We start from the raw sequence: 19,843 nt of genomic DNA on the forward strand, positions 1-19,843 counted from the left end.
GAAACAAACACCCAGCACTCCAGTTCCAAAGAGCCTCCCTCATACAACCCACCTCATCGTGCCCAGAGGGGAGCCCACGTATTCCTCACACACAATTTAAGACACATCCCTTCAAACATGAACTGATAACAGTGGAGGATTCCATTTGTGTGAAATTCTAAAACTGGCTAAAGGAATCCATGGCGACAGAAATGAGAATGTGGCTGGGGGGGTCGGACGACACTGAGAGGGGGCAAAAGGTGACCCACCGGGCTGGCGGTGACGTTCCACGTGTCCTTTGGGGTCACCAACTGTGTGCATCTGCACACTTCCCGATTTAAAAATAAGACAACAGGTGGTCCAGGAGCAGTCCCGGGGACAGCCCATTTTGGCTTTCTTTTGGGCCAAACCTTCTATCACCTCCCGCGCATTCCACACTGAGAATCCATTCAGTCATTAGTTTACCAAAATTGTACTAAAAACCCAGGGCCTGCTCTAGGCACTGGGGTCACAGCAAAGAGCATCACTGGACATCTCTGATTATTGGGGGAGCTACTGAAGGGAGAAGGAAGGTGTGTGTTTTTCTGCACTATTACCTAAATACTCTCAGAAACCCCTTCTTTTGCTTGAGGAATTCTGAGGCAAACTGCACATCAATGAACAGGAAAAGTGCTGTCCACCAGGCTGGGCTGGGAGGGGTTAACAAAACTGTGGGAAGGGATGCTCTCCTCCGTCAGCCACAGGAAAGGTGGGGAATCCATCCCCTTGCCTCAGTCAAGATGTTTTTCTTGGGCTTCCCTGGTGGCACAGTGGTTAAGAATCCACCTGCCAATGCAGGGGACACGGGTTCGAGCCCTGGTCCGGGAAGACCCTACATGCCGTGGAGCAACTAAGCCCGTGCACCACAACTACTGAGCCTGCACTCTAGAGACCATGAGCCACAACTTCTGAGCCCACGTGCCACAACTACTGAAGCCCACATGCCTAGAGCCCATGCTCCGTGACAAGAGAAGCCACTGCAATGAGAAGCCTGCACACCTCAATGAAGAGTAGCCCTGGCTCGCTGCAACTAGAGAAAGCCCACGCAGCAATGAAGGCCTAACACAGCCAAAAAAAAAAAAAAAGATCATGTTTTTCTTATTTGTTCTGCCTCCTCGAATCAAAGAGTTCTGGGAGGCAAAATATTGAGGCCCGAAACGTCCCATGTGCGTGGGACACAAACAAACAAGAGGATCATTGATTCACAACATTTCTCAGAGGGCCTGTGAAGCAGAAGGCAGCAGAGTCCAGGACTAAGCAAAGCTTTGAGGCCACCAGATCTGGGTTCAAATTCACTGTCCTGCCACCTGCCATGTGTGGGCTATGAGCCGCAGGGAGGGCTATAAAGCGGGGATGGAAGTCCTCATAGGAAGCGTGCAAAACACCTGCCAGGCAGTGAGATGTAAGCCCTCTGCAAAAGGTGGTCACGACTGCCAGGTGCCAAGTTCTCTGCCAGGGGCCGGCAAACTTGGGGACCCGCAGTTGAAACTTGGGCCATCACCAGATTCTCGAGGATGAGAAGGCAGAGATAAGGGCAGTACGCAGCTCAGAGCATCCTGCATTTCAGAGCTCTGCCCTTTAACTTTACACCATATCCCAAGATGAGACAGATCTTATTTTGTTTTAAATTTTATTTCATCATTTTGCTTTTTAACCTCATGTCCATGGTAAAATGACCAGATGCGGAGGGCATGTCCTCGGACCACTGTGCACGTATGCCACCTGCAACACCCCCCCCAACTCCTTCCAGAGGCAGAATCCTGTGGTTGTTCTAAGGACCAGCATCCCAGCAGTCGACGGGCGGCCAAAGGACTGTTCGTCTTTTGTGGCCCCACTTGGTCAGAATTGGGGAACTACAGCCCGGGTTTGGGGACAGACAAGGACAAAGAGGGAAAACAGAGACAAGAATGTGACCTGGGAGAAAAAGGGCCACTGAACTGGGGGCCAGAGATGTGGAGCCAAGAGCAAACCCTGAGATCCCCTCTCCTGAAAGCTTTGGGCACGTCTCCTCTTCCTGGAACGGAAACGAAGTGCAGGTGCACCTCTGCTGCCCACCGCATGTTCACACCCATGGACTCGGTCAGAGCACGAAGCGGAGACAGCTGGGCCTGGGCTGGACGGGCCACCAGGACGGCTGGGCAAGAGGTGCCGCTGCCCTGTGGCTTTTCAACTGGGGATCTTGGTCAAGCTGGGACAGGGCTGCCAAGAATGCTGATTCCCAGTTCAGATTGAGGGAGTGGGTCAACCAGTTGGATTTAAAAACAAAACAAACAACAAAAAAACCACCTGTAAATATTAGGTTGGGGCTGATGGTGGTAAGTGTATGCATTTAATAGTAGTAAAATGTATGTATTAAATACACATCCTTGGACTTCCCTGGCGGTCCACAGGTTAAAACTCTGCACTTCCACTTCAGGGGGCACGGGTTCGATCCCTGGTCGCAGAAGTTCCACATGCCACAGGGTGCAGCCAAAAATTAAATACACGTCCTTGACTGACACCCAAGACTGGACCCTCTTGAGGGCTCTAACCCAACTGAGAGTGAGTTCTTCCACAGAAAACTCAGGCGGCTGCAGGTGCCCTCAGCACTGTCTGGGGCAGTGGGTGAAATGGACCGCTGGCTGCTCAGTTTGAAGGAGAAAAGCACAGCAAAGGGGGCATCGGGCTTCAGAAACCCTGCCTGCTCCTCACCGCTGCCCCTTCAGCAAACCAGCCCCACCACTGGCCTTTCTGCACTTTCCCATCTCACTCTGCTGGGTTTTTTTGTTTGATGTTTGATTTTAATCTCTACTTCTCTGGGTTTGCATTTAAGATCCTTCAGAAGCCAAAAGATATTAAATGTGAAAGTGGGTCAAATTCGGTATAAATTAACACTTGATCACGAGGTTAACTTTTATAACAAAAATTATTTTTAAAAGTAATTCAACCTCCTGTCAGCATTTGCCTCTGGAATTAAGGCAGACGTTGGTGTCCACATCACTCGCTTCTGTATCATCTGAGCTTTTTTTTTAAAAAACAATGAGCTTGGGTTGTTTTTATTAACAGAAAAAAATAAGACTTCCAGGTGGTATGTGAAAATTATGAACACATCTTTTATATTAAAATAATCTGTTTTAATTAGTAACAACTTGGGAATTTTACAATGTCTCTTCAAAGTATAAGTAGAATGGTTACCCATTTTGCCCCCAAATAGACCCTCTTAGTGCCAACATTTAAGCCACATACCCTTGGAACAGCATGGCATTTATGCACTGATGCCAGAAATAAACATTCTAAACACAGACCCACATTTGTAATGAAGCAAAGAGGAGGTAGTTGTGGATAAGGATGCCGAATAGACTTGTGAAAATATTTTAAAGAGTTCCTGTGCAACTATTAAAAAGGAAATTTAGTGGCCATACAAAAATCAATTTTTAAAACTATTCATAGGTTTCAGGACAGCCATTTAAAAAAGAAAGGTTTAAACAGAACATTCTCCTTTTGTTAAATGCTGTTTAAAACTATGTTTTACTATGAACACATGTTCATGGTAAAATAGGAATCCATACACAAAGTGTAGCAAAAACTTGAAATCCCCTCCTCACCCCAGTCCCAATAAAATGACGGTTAATAGTTTCTTGTGTTTCCTACAAGAAAATAAACTTTTTAAATAGGAGAAGGCTTGCCTGGTAAGAGGCCCAAGGGGTCTTCTGAGGTGGCGGTTGCACTGGTACGCTCATGCCATGACTGCTGGTCAAGCAGTGTGTATATTTCAACAAAAAAGTAAAAAATGGGAGGCCAGAGGAGAAGCAATACTGTAATTTGACAGTAAGAGTAGAAAGAGCAGCAAATATCTGACCAGCAAGACCTTCTGAATAGCTTACAACTAGTCAGGAGTCATCTTCTAAAAATAAAAATTTTTTTTAAAAAGTAGCAAACAGCTGCTGAATGCTACAGAAACCATGGAAATATTGTTGTATTAACATTTTCCAGATAAAAATCATTTTCAGTAGCTAAGGGACAATTACCCAAAGACTATTTTATCAAATGAAATTGCTTTCTTCTCAGTTATTTTTAAGATGGGCTCAAATTTCATTACTTTGCTGCCCAAATACTTTGCTGCCCTATTTCAGGAATGCAGGAAACAAAAAAGAGGAACACAATTTGCTTTCTAATAACAATAAGAAATAGAACTGGGAAGAATTTCTTTTTTTAATGTAGTCTGTTAAAGATGACAAAATACTTTTCCTTGGTCTTCCTGTGGAAGCAAAGGGAACAAACATTAGTTCTGTGTCCCTTTCCACAATCAGCTCCTCTTTGCTTCTTTACAATTGTGCATCTTATTAGAACGTTTAGAATGTTTACTTCTGGTACCAGTGAACAAATGCCGTGCTATTCCAAGGGTATGGGGCTTAAACATTGGCACTAAGAGTCTATGAATTGCAAGAGACATTTTAAAGTCTCTACATTGTCACACTCACAGGTGGTTCTCGCCATCAATATTCAGTGTTGGACCCATCCCTGCCATGTAGGCCCTGCCTGAGCAGGAAGTGGGCCTCAGGTGAGGAGATGGGGAGTCTGAGATGCCCACAGGAAGGGACTAGGGACTGGCCCTCATGTGTGGTTACTCCCCCTCCACCTGACCATCCAGGCTCAGTGTTGTGGGCACCTTGGGGTGACTGTCACGTGTCTGCCAGCCCCTGCAGTGGGGCACTCAATGGAGCACTGGTTCCACTGTTGATGTAGACCCCAAACTACTTCCTGCAGAAAGCCCTGGCTCCCTGTTCAGATCCCCTTCCCATCACTCCACAAGCACTGAGCAAACACCTTCAGGTTCAGAGTGGAACGTCAACCCTACTATGTATGTGCTCACTGGGTTTTCAAACACATAGGCCTCTCTTTAATCAGCAGTGTAAGATATCTGGGCTTCAGATAACCCTGACCTAGCCTGTCAGCCAGCCTCTATCAGAGGTCACCCTAAAAAGAATGATATTTAGGGAAGGAGGCCTGATCCTGGAGTTATCAAAGACACTTAGAAATATTCATTGAATGAAATTCAACATTTGGACTTAGCCAGAATGAGACCCAGGAGTTCCAGCATCATTTCACAAATCAGCATTTTACTTGAAAGCATTGCACATGGACAGAAGCAGGACCAGCTTCGACACAGAGTCTATATCCCAATCTAGCTTTCTGCAAACGAAGAACTGAGGTGGAAAAGCCATGAGGACTTTGTGGATTCCTTCCAGAAAGAGTTGTCAGGGAAGGAGGTGTTGGCAGTAAGATGTAGAGATGCAGGAGCCACCATTTAAGAGAAGACATGGCCTGACAAGCAGCCAGCCTTCTACTCAGGTAGGAGAGCTGTCACCAACAAGGACAGACCTCTGGGCCATTTTAGCAGAGCAAAGATATGCACTGCCCCGCACTCAGAGCTCTGAGGATTCTTCTCTACACTGTGTTCCCTGTGGCTGCTGCCAGGTAAGGATGCTGTGTCCACCTGGTCTAAACACACCTCGGGCTGCCAGAAGACAAACTGCTGCTAGCAGGTCCACTGAGGCTGGGACAGTCTGTGGGGCGGAGCACCTGGTGAGCAGTGACAGCACCAACCTTCTTAGTTCTACTGGGTGTCTTTTACCTCTCCAATCTCCTAACATCCAGGAATTTTCTTCCATCCCAGGCAGAGGCCAAGTTGCCAAGCAACCTCAACAAGTCACATCTGAAGTCTGAGAGTGGGTGCGGTTAAAATAAACATGGTGATAAAGTCACTGTAAGTTACAACGGGAGAGGCTAAAAATAAGACACACACAGACCTTTTAAAAAAGTGTCTGTATTTTTTATTCTGGCTTGTGAACATGACACCATGCCTTGATTTTGTTACTTACAGGTTTTAACCATCTTTATAGAAACCCAGCATGTCTGCAAGCCCAGTGAGATGGAACTCCAGCAAACTGTGGCCCAAAGGAGAAGGAGCTCACGCACACTGCTTTCTCAAAGGGCCAGTTTGCACTTTAATTATGACGTACAAAATCCTGGAACAAGGGAGATGAAGACCTATGTGCACAGCCATGACTGACTTTGTCCATTTGTTAAATGACTAACGTTTATACTTCAGCCACCCTTGAGTTTCTTCTGGTCTGGAATCCCTTCTTCTCTAACTGAGCTTAACTCAATTCAGGGATTCTTGTAAGAGAGTATTTGTTTTGCTCCAGCCCCTTTTAATCCAATGTTGTTCAAGACTCCCCTTCTCCCCACCTCGCAATCCAGTACTACTGGCCAAAGAACTTCTATGACTTATCTGCACATCACAAAGTACTACACGGAATGTGGTATTTCTATAGATGACCTGGAGTCACAGTGACTTTCCCGGTTGTCAGTTAAGCATTAACTAAAAGTTTTCTGCCTTCCATGCTCCGGTAAATATCTGCAACCAGCAATGTTCTCTCCAGTTCTGACTCTCTGATTAACAACCACTCCAGGTACCACAGGGAACTACCCTGTGGGGCTGTTATCCTTTTCCTTCAGGACAAATTAGTAAGAAAATGGCATGGCTCAAGGATTTGGCAGAATGAAAACAGACCAATGAAGCAGGCAGTGTCCATGTTTATTGCAGAGTAACTCCTTTCCTCATCTCCAGGCCCTGGGCTCCGTCACCCGCTGGACACACAGATCTTTGCTGTTAGAGGTCTAGGGAAGGCGCTCAGCCTCCCTGAAAATCTTCCCGGGGCACAAACCACAGAAGCTATAGATTCCCTCTATTCCTTGGGAAGTGCCCGATAGGGCAGAAGAGGTCAGAAGTGGTGTAGGGGTCTGCATGGCCAGTCTGTAAACTACCAAAAACGTAAGGAATCAGTTATCTTAACCAAAATGTACAGGTGAAGGAGTAAGATGTGGAGACGACCAAGAAAGAGTCCCAGGCTTTCAGGAGTTCACGGGAGGGCAAACAAGTCGGCAAATAACTACAATCCGTGCAACAAGTACTAAAGCAGAGGTAGGGCCGGGCGAGGCAGCGGCGAATCGCTGAACTGTGAAGAGGACAGGCCCTGCACCTCCCGTGAGACCTAGGGTGTAGTAAGGGGCAGGCTGCCCTGCGGTTCCAAATTTCCCCACCAACTCGTCCTGGGGCCTCGCACGGTGGCGTCCCAGGCAAAAGGGTCGGAATCACGCCTCTCGGCACCCCTGGAATCTGGGGTCGCGGCTCCCTCCTCACCCCGGGAAGCGTGAGCTCTGAGGCCGTCCCGAAACACCGCGGAAAGATCTGGGCTCCGACTGGCGTGGGCCGCGCCCCCGGCCTCCCTTGAACGGACGGGCAGTTCCGCGCCCCGCCAGGGCCGCCTCAGTCCCCCTGCACCCCGGCCGTCCCCCCAGCTGCGCTCCCTGCCTCTCACGACCCCCCGCCCCCGGCCGGGTCCGGCGCCCCACTGCAGGCCAGAGCCCGGGATACCTCACCTCGGGAGGGAGCCGGCGGCAGCGGACGGCGTTGTGGGGCTCAGCGCATCCTCGGTTCTCAGGGAGCCAGGAAGTGGGGCCGCGCGCAGCCCGCAACGAGTTATGTAACCGGCAGGGGCCGCAGCCTGGAAGGAGGCTGCTGCCCGAAGCACTTCCGCCTCCCGCTCCGGGCCGGCGGCGCAGGCCCAAAGCCCATTGGCCACCGGAGCCCACGTGGGGCGCCACCTCTCGACGCCGCCGCCGCCATCTTAGGAGCTGGCAGGCCAGGCGCGAAGCCGAACACAGTAGAGGCTGGGATGCTGGCGGTGGGGCTGGGGGCGCGCCTCCAGGGGGCGCGTCTGCTAGCGGCTGGCGAGGCTCTGAGAGCCAGCGGAGGGTCCGAGATCCCTCCGGACCCGGCCGAACTTTGAACTGCCCGAGCCTGGCGGGTGCGGACGCCGGGGGCGCGGTCCGGTTGGTAGCCGGCCGGCTCGGGTGTTTCGGGCACAGCTGAGCGTCCCCGCGCAGACCCGGAGGCTCACAGCCCTCCAGTTCCCGGCCAAAACTCCCCTCGTTTGGGTTTAGGGTTTGAGCTTTTCCATCTCCAGCGGCTGGAGGGTTGTCAAGCCAGGGAAGCGTGATCGGAGGACCGACAGCGGCTGGAGAGCAGCGCCACCGCGCCCAGCGCCGGACGTCGGCCGGCAGCCAGAGTCCAGCTTCCGCAGACAGGCAGTTAAGGCTGTCGCTGTGTAAATGGGCGGGGGTCAGTTGCCCTCAAGTTAGAGGAGGTACTACATCACAAAACCTAACTCAAATTTTGTTGCTAAGGGACTCGTGTTGAGCAAACTCTGATGTTAACTTTAAAGGAGAGATTTATTCTTTGCCTTCAAATAACTTACAGTGGTAACAGGGGCAAAGGATGGAATCGGAAGGCTAAAATTATCAACCCTAAAATGATTTAATTCACATCCAAATGAATAAACGTTATCACAGATTAAAACAGTCTAAAATCACACTATCAGGACTTCCCTGGTGGTCCAGTGAGTAAGACTCAGGGCTCCCAATGCAGGGGGCCTGGGTTTGATCTCCGGTCAGAAAACTAGATTCCCCCCATGCATGTGGCAACTAAGAAGTCCGCCAATGAAGAGCCGGCGCAGTCAAAACAAATAAATAATAAATATATATATATATATTTAAAATAATAAAATCACACTATCTCATAAATGTTGAATGCATATTCTTTAACATTTTGACAAAGAAAATATACCTAAAGAGATTAGAAGTTTTAAAGGCAATTGGTATAAATAGATCAAGAGTAGTGGAAAAAGGGGATGTAAAACAACCAGGATATTCTGCTGTCTACATAATATGATGTTAGTGACTGATGGAATCTTGATTTGTGTAAAGCAACTTGTATTTCCTTTCTGTAACAGTTTCTGTAAGTTCCTATTTTTTTAAAGGCTGAAAAATCACAGGCAAATGAAAACATATCATTTACAACTCGGTAGTTACAGTTTTAAGTCTGTAAGTTCCTATTTTTTTAAAGGCTGAAAAATCACAGGCAAATGAAAACATAATATCATTTACAACTCGGTAGTTACAGTTTTAAGTCCTGCAAACATGCTATTGTAAGCAAAGATGCTGTGGTAAACGTGTTTGGGTCCACTCAGAGCATTTCAAGCACTCTATACAATTATATTTAGTGTGTCACTATTATAATCAAACTTGAAAAAAAAGCTTTAATATAAACGAAGATAGAACAATCAACAGTGAGGCGGGTATAAAATGCATACTTTGAAGTCCTACATACTTTGTAGAGATGGGCTGCAAATTTAGCTTCAGTCTTTCCAGAATCCACTTTGAAGAGAACTGGTTGGGAGATCCAGCGAGTCAGTGTGTCAGAGGTGGCTAACTGTCCCCTAGTATCCACTGTCTTCCTCCTCCTCCTCTCCCTTCTTATTTTTGGTTGTGTCGCGTCTCAGTTGCGGCATGTGGGATCTTTCATTGCGGGCACACAGGCTCTTCACTGTGGCAGGCAGGCTTCTCTCGAGTTATGGCATGCGGGTTTTTTTTTCTTCTCTCCCTCTCTCTAGTTGTGGCGTGTGGGCTTCAGAGCATGTGGGCTCTGTAGTTTTCGGCACATGAGCTCTCTCGTTGAGGCCTGCAAGCTCAGTAGTTGTGGCGCAGGCTTAGTTGCCCTGCAGCATGTGGGATCTTAGTTCCCCGATCAGGGATTGAACCTGCGTTCCCTGCATTGGAAGACAGATCCTTTACCACTGGACCACCAGGAAGTCCCATCTTCCTTCTTTTTAAAAAGCAACTGCTTTCTCATATCCTCTTGTAGTAATAGAACAGCACCCCCTATAGCAGGTAATAGCTGTCAAGCTGAGCTTATACTTCTTACCCTCCCTTGCAGCAATGTGAGGCTATATGCCAAAGTTTTTACCTATGGACAAGAGTGGAAGTGATGTGGACAACTTAAGTTCTTAAGCATGCCCTTAAGAGGAAATTGATTAAATATTAATAATTGGTGAAGCTAGGTGAAAGGTACATAGGTGTGTACTGCATTATTCTTTCAAATACTCAGAAGGTTTGAAAATTTTAAATTAAAAGGATGAGGTTTTACAAAAAGAAAATTGCTTGTTTTCATCATCCTTTCTCTCGCCTTCCGTCATGTTCCCATCCATGGAACATGGGGGCAGTGGTAAGCCCCTTCAATCATACAGGAAAGGCAAAACCCTTCCCAGGTCCTTGTCACTCAAAGTGTGGTCTTGTGGTCCAGCAGCATGAGCATCACCAGGGAGCTTGTTTAAAATGCAGAACCTCAAGCCTCACAAGACTGAATCAGAATTTGCATGAAGCACTCTGTAAGTGTAGCAGAGTTACCATTCTGTTGTTTCCAGGGTTCTACATAGAGCACTAATAAGATGAATTGTCAAAACTGAGAAGGGCATCTACATCCATTCAAACTTCAAAAGCACTTTCTAAAAAAATGAGAAAATAACTATTCCCCCAGGGTTTACTATGTGCTGGGCACTGTGTAAGCAACTTACACAGGATCTCATTTATCCTCAGGACAATGGTTTCAGTCAGGTACCTTACTACAAGGGATATCCCAGGTAGTTGTCCTCTTTAAAAAAATTCCACTCTATCCCATTGTGTGGGTGGTATTGACTCCACCCCCAAAATGGTCCCTACTTTGGTCTAACCCGTTAAGTTCAACCCATTCTCCCTTGGCTCAGCAACTGGCTCAGATAACCCAGCAAGTGGGAAGGGGCATCTCCTGACCACAGGAATTGGTTCAGGAAAAGTCTAATCAGCACTGAGGTCAATACTGATTGCTCCTCCAACTCTTTACTTCCTGGTTTTTCTCTATTTTTGGTGTGTTTTGAGATATTTCTTCCACTTGATCTAAAAGACCACTGGCTTTATGATGACCATCCTCTCCTTCAATTTACCTACTGAATGTTAATTAATTAATTAGACCGCACCACACCATGTGGCATTCGGGATCTTAGTTCCCCAACCAGGGTTCGAACCTGTGCCCCCTGCAGTGGAAACGTGGAATCTTAACCACTGGACTGCCAGGGAAGTCCCTACTGAATGTAAATTTAAAAACAAAACAAAACAAAACATGCTTTTCAGTTCCAGAAAGTTTTGCTATAATCCAATCTCCTCCAGTCATCATATTTGGGTAGAGCTGCCATCTGTCTCTTTCATAAGTTCTATTTCCTCAAGAGCTGCCTATTTTGAGGGTTCTGCCAGCTCCTTCTCCCTCTGGCTGCCAAGTCTCTTCAAGTGTACTGTTATTTTTCTCTTGCCTATTCATGACTGTTTTTACCCTCTGGCCATGGGTCAAGCACAGAGATATCTACAGGCACTACCAGTGGGAGGCGTCATCAGTCTCTACTTCTGCATTCGAGCCACGCTCCAAGCTGCCAAGAAGAGTAGTTCTCTGTGGAGCTCTTGAAGGGAAACCCTCAATTCCTGCCTCCTCAGCTGCAGAGCCCTTTCCCAGCTTCGGTGATAGGGAGGTAATCAGGCTCTGCTGGGTCAGGGAGAGCCACAAGCTACCATCTCCATGGGCAGGCTCTGCCGTTCCAGAGCCCCGGCTGAACTACTCTAATTATGGAAGTAGTACATGCTCACTGTAACAAATAGGAATTAACTTTCTCTGCTGTTCCACAAACTTCCAAGGCCAAGATCTCTCCAGAAATTAAGGCGAGATTCAGCATATTAATTTTCCTCTCTCTCTGGTGCATAGAGGAATAAGGTCGGGTACTGCTGTCTTCTGCCAACCCTAGGTGATCCCAGCCACCCAGGGCCCTACTCACTGCTCTATCATAGATGGACTGTGGTTGGGGAGGTGGGGAGAGCAGGGGCTGGGGATAAGGTTTCCCTCCCAACACCCGGACATTCAGGTTGTAAGCAGTATTGCCACTAAAAACCTTGGACAGAAACCTGCACATATTTCAGATTATTTCCTCAGCGAAAATTCCTAGAAAGTTGATTTTTTAAATATATATATAATATATATTCTTTTTAAAAAATATTTATTTATTTGGTTGCACCGGGTCTTAGTTGAGGCAGGGGGCTCCTTAGTTGCAGCTCCAGGGCTCCTTAGTTGCGGCTTGCCAGCTCCTTAGTTGTAGCACGTGGGCTCCTTAGTTGTAGCACATGGACTCCTTAGTTGAGATAGGAAGGCTCCTTAGTTGTGGCTCCACGGCTCCTTAGTTGTGGCTTGCCAGCTCCTTAGTTGCAGCATGTGAACTCTTAGTTGTGGCATGCATGTGGGATCTAGTTCCCTGACCAGGGATCGAACCCAGGCCTGCATTGGGAGGGCAGAGTCTTACCCACTGCACCACGAGGGAAGTCCCGAATGTTGGTTATTTTTAATTGATTTCAATTTGAAAACATTTCATTTTCATTTGAAAACAAATGCCACATTGCCTCCTGTCTCATACATCCTCACCAATATGGGATATCGTCCCTCCTTACCTCTCTGCACTCTACAAGGGGGAAAAATATCTCATTATTTTAATGTGTACTTCTTAGTAAGTTTGATCACTTTTTTCTATTTTTATTAACCATTTACATTTCATCTTTATATGATTTTTACAGATGTATCCAACATATTTGGGTTTTGGTTTAACTTGGGGGGATTTTATGACATAAACATTTTTTTAGACGTATGCATGCCCTGGACTTCCCTGGTGGCACAGTGGTTGGGAATCCGCCTGCCAACGCAGGGGACACGGGTTCAAGCCCTGGGCCGGGAAGATCCCACATGCCACGGAGCAACTGAACCCGTGTACCACAACTACTGAGCCTGCGTGCCACAACTACTGAAGCCTGCGCACCTAGAGCCTGTGCTCCACAACAAGAGAAGCCACCACAATGCGAAGCCCGCTCACCACAACTAGAGAAAGCCTGCACACAGCAATGAAGAACCAATGCAGCCAAAAAATAAATAAATAAATAAATATTTAAAAAAAAAAGAAGTATGCATGCCCATGGTAAAATTTTAAAAGCAGAACAAAAGGATATACGATGAAAAGTAAGTTTCCTTCCCTCTGACTCTGAGTTACAGAGTTCTCCACTGTTACCAGCGTCTCTGCATGCTCTCAGAGATCTTATTTACACGGACAATATGATATTTTCATAAATAAAAAGCAAGTGTGAGTGAGATGAGGACCGAGCTTGGGTACTGGATGCTTGTCCTCCCTTCTTCCTTCAATTAAGGATAGCCATGCACTATGCTGGGAGCTGTGGGTACCAGTAGTGACTAAGATGTGTTCTCTGCCTTTGAGAAGATGTGTGATTACAAGACGGTTTGATGAGGGTTTCAACAGAAGCACTTACACAGAATAATGGAACTTTTTGAATGTAATCTGAGTGAACATGTAGTTTCTAAGTGTCTGCTATGTGCTACACATTGTGTTACAGTCCTACAGTCCTTCCTCAATGTCCTCATTTACTCTCCCAATCACTCTGAAAAGTCAGTATTGTTGTCCCATTTTACAATGAAACACCCACCCAAGGCCTTTATAGCATGCAGAATGAAACTTCTCTCCCCAGGGGCACCATGAAGGATGAAAGTCAAGAAACAAACAAATCGGTTCTTCATTTAAAGATGTGATGTGTTCTCTTGGATCACAACCTTCCTGACACCCAGGGGGACAGGTGACTTACCAAAATCAGTCTTTCCAGGAAGACACCAAAAACATTTTTCCAGGATCCTAGAAACAGATCATCAACAAGCCACTTCATGGCAAGCCCTGTAGACAGTCAGCTTGTTGACTAGCATCTGCTTTGCCTGAGAGGACTCTGGACCTCCCTGGGAGCACTCCCAGGAGAGGAGAAAGGTTCCAGGAGACAGGCTGGAGGTGCAGTGGATTGTTCTGACTCATGGTTCTGATGGGTTCATTAATATTTACATGGATCATAAGAAATCTGTTGCATTTCTTTACACTAAAAATGAAATATCAAAAAGGGAAAGTAAAAAAAAAACAAAAAACCCCTTTTGAAACTGCATAAAAAAATAAAATACTTAGGAACAAACCTGACCAAGAAGGTGAAAGACTTATATGCTGAGAAGTATAAAACACTGATAAAGGAAATTGAAGATTATTCAAAGAAGTGTAAAGACATCCCATGCTCTTGGATTAGAAGAATTAATATTGTTAAAATGGCCACGTTACCCAAAGCAATCTACAGATTTAATGCGATCTCTATCAAATTACCCATGATATCTTTCACAGAACTAGAAAAAATAATCTTAAAATTTATATGGAACCATAAAAGACCCAGAATTGCCAAATGGATCCTGAGGGAAAAGAACAAAGCTGGAGGCATAACCTTCCCAGACCTCAGACAATACAAAGCTACAGTAATCAAAAACAGCGTGGCATTGGCACAAAAACAGACATACGGAGCAATGGAACCGAATAGAGAGCCCAGAAATAAACCCACACACCTACAGTCAATTAATCTTCAACAAAGGAGGCAAGAATATACAATGGAGAAAAGACAGTCTCTTAAGCAAGTGGTGTTGGGAAAGCTGGACAGTCGCATGTAAATCAATGAAGTTAGAACACTCCCTCACACCATACACGAATATAAACTCAAAATGGTGTAAAGACTTAAATATAAGACATGACACCATAAAACTCCTAGAAAAGAACATAGGCAAAACATTCTCTGACATAAATCATAGCAATGTTTTCTTAGGTCAGTCTCCCAAGGCAGTAGTAATAAAAGCAAAAATAAACAAATGGGATCTAATCAAATTTACAAGCGTTTGCGAAGAAATGGAATCCACAAACAAAATGAGAAGACAATCTACAAACTGGGAGAAAATATCTGCAAACGATGTGACTGACAAGGGCTTAATTTAAAAAATACAGAAATATACAAACTCAATAACAACAACAACAAAAACCCAATCAAAAACTGCGCAGAAAACCTAAATAGACATTTCTCCAATGAAGACATACAGATGGCCAACAGGCACATGAAAAGATGCTCAACATCACTAATTACTAGAGAAATGCAAGGGAATTCCCTGGCAGTCCAGTAGTTAAGACTTGGCGAGGCCCAGGTTCAATCCCTGGTCAGGGAACTAAGATCCCATAAGGGCAGCACGGCCGAAAAAAAGAAAGGGAGAGAGAGAGAGAGAGAGAGAAATGCAGATCAAAACTACAATGAGGTACCACCTCACACCAATCAGAATGGCCATCATTCAAAACTACAAATAACAAATGCTGGAGAGTGTGTGGAGAAAAGGGAACGCTCCTACACTGCTGGTGGGAAGGTAAATTGGTGTAGCCACTATGGAAAACAGTACAGAGGTTCCTTAAAAAACTAAAAATAGGTCTTCCCTGGTGGCGCAGTGGTTGGGAGTCCGCCTGCCGATGCAGGGGACGCGGGTTTGTGCCCTGGTCCGGGAGGATCGATCCCATGTGCCGCGCAGCAGCTAGGCCCGTGAGCCATGGCCGCTGAGCCTGCGCATCCGGAGCCTGTGTTCCGCAGCGGGGGAAGCCACAGCAGTGAGAGGCCCGCGTACCAAAAAACAAAAAACAAAAAACTAAAAAACTAAAAATAGAGTTGCCATATGATCCAGCAATCCCACTACTGGGCATATATTACCCAAGGGGAAAGGAGTCGGGGAGGGATAAATTAGGAGTTTGGGATTAGCAGATATAAACTACTATATATAAAATAAACAACAAGGTCCTATACTGTATACCAGAGGAAAATATATGCAATAGTCTGTAATAAACCATAATGGGAAAGAAAAAAAATACACAAAGTAGATTTACATGGGCAAATATAAAAAAAAATCTCTCTAGATATACTTAAGTGTAAAGAAGCAAAGGCTATAACACATTCGTATTGTAAAATAAACAATGAAAAAATTTGCATGAATCAAAGCCAGTACAACTAGGAACCAAATATTTTGCTTCCGGGGGGAGGGATAAATTGGGAGATTGGGATTGACATATATACACTACTATATATAAAATAGATAACTAATAAGAACCTACTGTATAGCATAGGGAAGTCTACTCAGTACTCTGTAATGACCTATATTAGGAACAGAATCTAAAAAAGAGCAGATATATGTATAACTGATTCATTTTGCTGTACAGCAGAATCTAACACAACATTGTAAACCAACTATACCCCAATACAAACTAATTTCAAAAAATAAAAATAAAAAATAAAATAGTTTTACAAGGCAAAATAAAAATTTTGCTTCCAAAAAAATTCCCTTTGGGTGTAAAATGATGCAAGTGTATAAGCTGAATCACCAACAATGATACTGATTGCTGCAATTAAAACCAAGACAGAGGTGGCCACTTAGCCTGGACTCAGAGGGTCAGGCCAGTATATTGGGAAGGTCTGATTCTCCATTTTTATTGTCAGCGTACCCTGAGACTGGGCTTACCAGTCAGACTCACAAAAGACTGAGGCTTAAACCAAATTCTGGTTTACTTGTTTATAGTCAAGAGTCACTGGAATGCTCTTAACCCTGCTCCAGACACCTCCTCCTCTCTTAGTGTTCCTGGGAAACTAGACTGCTAACCAGAAAGTTCTTGGTGAGCAGCGTACAAAGAGGAAAGAAAAGAGAGCCTTAAGGGAGATCTTTTACTGAGGCCCTTCTCAAAGGTCAGGAATGCTTGCCCCACAAGTCCATGTTCCTTGTGTCTGAGCAGTGCCAGGAGGGCTGCCAGACTCTTGCTGACTCTTCTTTCTCTTGGCTCCATTCAGACTAGGCCGCTCTGTAAACACATTACTTTTCAGATCCATAAATCACGCCTTAACTTCCCAGGCTTTCCTTAAGGTTATTTTTTATTTATTTATTTTATTTTGCCTGCACAGGCTCTTCGTTGCAGCATACAGGCTTCTCTAGTTGCAGCGCACGGGTTTCTGTAGTTGCGGCATGCAGGCTTAGTTGCAGGATGTGGTATCTTAATTCTCCGACCAGGGATAAAACTGGGGCCCCCTGCATTGGGATCGCAGAGTCTTAACCACTGGACCACCAGGGATGTCCCAAGGTTACTTCTTATTTCTGCAGAAACATGATTTTATCTTCATTTTCCCTGTTTAATTCTCAAAATTCAGCCTTATTCCCCTCTTTCAAGTTCTTGGGAAACGCCTCATTACAGGAAGCTATCTGTGGATTACATTGATGTATCTGATTGCTAAAGTGCCAATACACAACAGTTTTATTTAGAAACCTTTTCAATTATAAAGCTTGTACTTTTTGAGCAGTTCTTTTATGGCAAGTGTTATGCAACCTATTTTCATTTAATCTTCCCAATTATCACCTGAGGCAGTTACAATCATTACTCCTATTTTGCAGATATGGAAACTAAGGCTTAGAGAGGTTAAATAATTAACCCAAGATGTTATAGCTGTTAAACTGTTAGGAGCAATTTCAACCCAGGCAATCTCACTCCAGAGCCCTGACTTAAATAATCTGCTAATTATGGAAGAAATACATACTCACTGTAACAAATAAGAAAAATATATAAAAAAGTATAAAAAAGAAAAAATTACCCTTTGCTCATCATCCAAAGATAATCACTCAACATTACTGTTTCATTATTGCTCTTTTCAGTCTATTTTCAATAATTATGATGGCACTTTATGTACAACTTGGTATCCCATTTAAAAACTTATATTGGGGTCTTCCCTGGTAGTGCAGTCATTAAGAATCCGTCTGCCGGGCTTCCCTGGTGGCGCAGTGGTTGAGAGTCCGCCTGCCAATGCAAGAGACACGGGTTCGTGCCCCGGTCCAGGGAGATCCCCCATGCTGCGGAGCAGCTGGGCCTGTGAGCCATGGCTGCTGAGCCTGCGCGTTCGGAGCCTGTGCTCCTTAACGGGAGAGGCCACAGCAGTGAGAGGCCCGCGTACTGCAAAAAAAAAAAAGAATCTGTCTGCCAATGCAGGGTACACGGGTTCGAGCCCTGGTCTGGGAAGATCCCACATGCCACGGAGCAACTAAGCCTGTGCGCCACAACTACTGAGCCTGTGCTCTAGAGCCCACGAGCCACAACTACTGAAGCCCGGGCACCTAGAGCCCGTGGTCTGCAACAAGAGAAGCCACCACAATGAGAAGCCCACGCACCGCAACAAAGAGTAGCCCCCACTCGCCACAACTAGAGAAAGCCGTGCTCAGCAACAAATAACCAAAGCAGCCAAAGATAAATAAATAAATTTATAAAGAAAAAAAGAACATATTGGAAGCATTTCCCCATGTTATCAAAAACTCCTTATATATATAATCTTAATTGGCTGCAATCTTTCCTCCTGAGAGGAAAAATACTTAGAAATTAGGTCATTTTTCTCCAATTTTTCTCTACTGTAAATAATTCTGCAATGAACTTCATGTTTTCCCATCCATTTCCATTCATCTTTTTCCATATTCAACATATTTCCTTAGGATAACATGGCAATTATTGCCAGCTGTCCCCAGTGTCTACCTCCTCCTTCTTTCTCATTGTAACAGAACTTGTGCTTTTTAGCTGGGTGTGGGCTACCAGAGTGATACTACGCTTCCTAGCCTCCCTTGAGCTAGGTGTGGTTATGTGACCACATGACTATGATCTAGCTAATGGAATGTGAACAGAAGTGAGAGGTGCAACCTCCCAAGTTCCACCCTGAAAAGAAAGGGACATGCCCTCCCTTTCTCCTTCCTGTTGGCTGCAGGTGTGGTACTGGGCCATACTGGGTGAGAGTCATGCTTAGGATACGAAGCACTCTAAGATAGTGGAGCACAAAGCAGAAGAAGCCTGGGTCCCCAGCAACTTTCCAGAGCCTAGTTATCAGACCAGCTTGGCTTGTATGTGGGAGAAAAATATATTTCTATTTGTTTAAGCCAACGTTATTTTGAATTTCTTAGTATAGTTAATGAAATCAGATGCTCAGTTAAAACATAGGTTTTTAGAATCAAATTTACAGAGTCAAATGGTATGAATAGTTTTCAACCGCACAATGCATACAATAGGGGCAAATTACTTTACAAGAGTATACTTGCTTACCCACCAACCAGCAAAGTAAAAGCTTTTGTCTCACTAAACCCCCTCTATCACTCAGTATTAATAATTTTTTAAATGTTGAGTAGCAAGATGGGTTTCATTTCAGTAGGTTCCCTCTGACTATGAGGGCATCATCCACAGCAAGGCAGAGTAGGCTTTTACATCTTGTTTATCCTTTTGCTGTTAATCGTAGTTATAATCACTTTTACAAAACTTTTTTGATTGTTTTTTAAATCTATGTACTGGATTGTTTAAGTGATCTTCAGTCCTTTTATACATTTGCCTTTCCTATTGTGATTTTCCCATTCCTATAGATCCTTGCCTCTTTTCTATTTAAGGAAGACTTTTCAATTTCTTTTAGGGCAGGTTTAGTGTTGCTGTATTCTTTTAGTTTTTGCGTAGGACACAGCAGGCTTTGACTCACTCCCTGGAACTCTTCTCTGCACTCCGGCTGGCTCAGTCCCCCGTCCCTCCAGGTACAGCCATTCTTATGCTGCAGGGGAGAAAGAGGTAGGCCATCACTTTGCTCCTGGCCACGCCATCTCTGTAACTCCCAGGCCAAATGTCTCAGACAAGTCTGATCTCAGAATTCTCAATCTGATAGGCCTTTTCGGGGAAAATGAATTATCTGAGCACATAGTCCTCTAACCTACTATCCAACCCATGGTTTCTTCTCCGTCCTCACTGTGTTTAACCTGCATTCTCTGTAGATCTCATTACCCTCCAGGAATCTCTGGTTGCAGCTTCTATTTGCAAGAATTAATCAGTATCAGTAGATCTAGAACTTTTCTTTGGAAGCGTTTCTGGCCTCAGTGACTGAAAAAGAATCCTGCTAGAGTTGATATGGAGCAAAGCCACTTTCTGGTAATGGGATT

This window comes from Phocoena phocoena, chromosome 15 (genome assembly GCF_963924675.1).
Source record: "Phocoena phocoena chromosome 15, mPhoPho1.1, whole genome shotgun sequence".
Classification (NCBI taxonomy): Eukaryota; Metazoa; Chordata; class Mammalia; order Artiodactyla; family Phocoenidae; genus Phocoena; species Phocoena phocoena.